Here is a 1,476-nt window from a genome sequence, read left to right as displayed (position 1 = left end):
GGCATGGCCATCCCCCCTGGGGGGTGATTTCTCGCTTTCTGCCTCTCTGTCTCTCTCTGTCTGTCTGGCAAGCACATGTGCCCTTAGCAAAAAAAAAAAACCTACAAAAAAAAAAAAAAAAAAAAAAGGAAAGAAAAAAAGAAAAAGAAAAGAAATATTCGAAGGATACTTTTTATACACACAGTATATTACACAATACTTTTTAAAGATAATGTGTTTGAAGAATGATTATACTATTTCTTTTCTAAAAATGTTTATGACACATTGTGTTTTCAGGGAAGGTAGAAGGGTTAGCATGTATTAAAATCTTGAAAAACAAAGTGAAAAATAAGTTTTGTCAAATTCACCCCATACCCTATTTCCTTTCCAACATATAAATAAACGACAGATATTTATTTTGTAGAAAAAAAAACGAATGGGAAGAGAATATAAAGATGAGTCATGTCTTCAAGTTACACATAATTTAGCAGGCTTTTATTAAAAAGTACAAGCCAAAAAGAATATTTTATTTGTCATCATTTATTAATTAAACCTTGAGTATTTACACTCAGAGTATTTTAAATAGAAAAGCAAATTATCTTTTAGATATAGGGTACTCAAGTTTATGTTTCTTTCAGATTGGAGGAAAGAAGAGTTTCTGGCTGGTGAGTCTCTGATGGTCCAGAATGCACTCCAATCTTTGTGTGATATTCTGAAAGAAAGAAGGGTGGAGGAAAGCTAAATCTACCCACGGAAACTCTCACGGCTTAGGGAAGCTCTGTCCAGGCCTGCTAAGATCCTCTAGGGACATGATGGCCTCTGTTTTTTTTTCAGTACATGTGACCTTGGATGCAGACACGGCCCATCCTACCCTCCTCCTGATGGCAAAAGGGCGAGAAGTAACCTGTCAAGAATGGTGTCAAGATCTTCCCAACACTGCACAGAGATTTGACACCCTGCCTTGTGTGCTGGGTCAGTCAGGCATTACCTCAGGGAGATGCTTCTGGGAGGTGAAGGTTGGGGACGCAGGTTCCTGGGACCTGGGAATTTGTAGGGATAATGTAACAAGGAAGGGGAGGGTCACAATGTCCCCAGAGAATGGTTTCTGGGCCATCAGACTCTATGAGGGGGAGTATTGGGCCCTCACCTCCCCAGAAACACCTCTTCCCCTAAGAGAGTACCCCCATAATGTTGGAATATTCTTGGATTATGAGGCTGGAGATATATCATTCTATAATATGACAGATGGATCACATATTTTCACATTTCCCCAGAACACATTCTATGGTGTCCTAAGACCTCTTTTCAGGCTTTGGCCCTCTGACCCAGCCACCTTGACCATTGTCTAAGTAAATAGGAACAGATAATGCAGTCACACAGAAGCATGACTGCTTCCATGCATCAGGATAACTTTGACCCCAGTGATGATAACAAATCTACGTAACAGTCAAGAATTGAATTGTTTTTTCTTCTTACTAGTTCATTCTCAATATGGAG

This window comes from Tupaia chinensis, unplaced genomic scaffold (assembly GCF_000334495.1).
Source record: "Tupaia chinensis unplaced genomic scaffold, TupChi_1.0 Scaffold000533_1, whole genome shotgun sequence".
NCBI classification, from domain to species: Eukaryota; Metazoa; Chordata; class Mammalia; order Scandentia; family Tupaiidae; genus Tupaia; species Tupaia belangeri.
Note: the sequence above shows the minus strand (reverse complement) of the source record.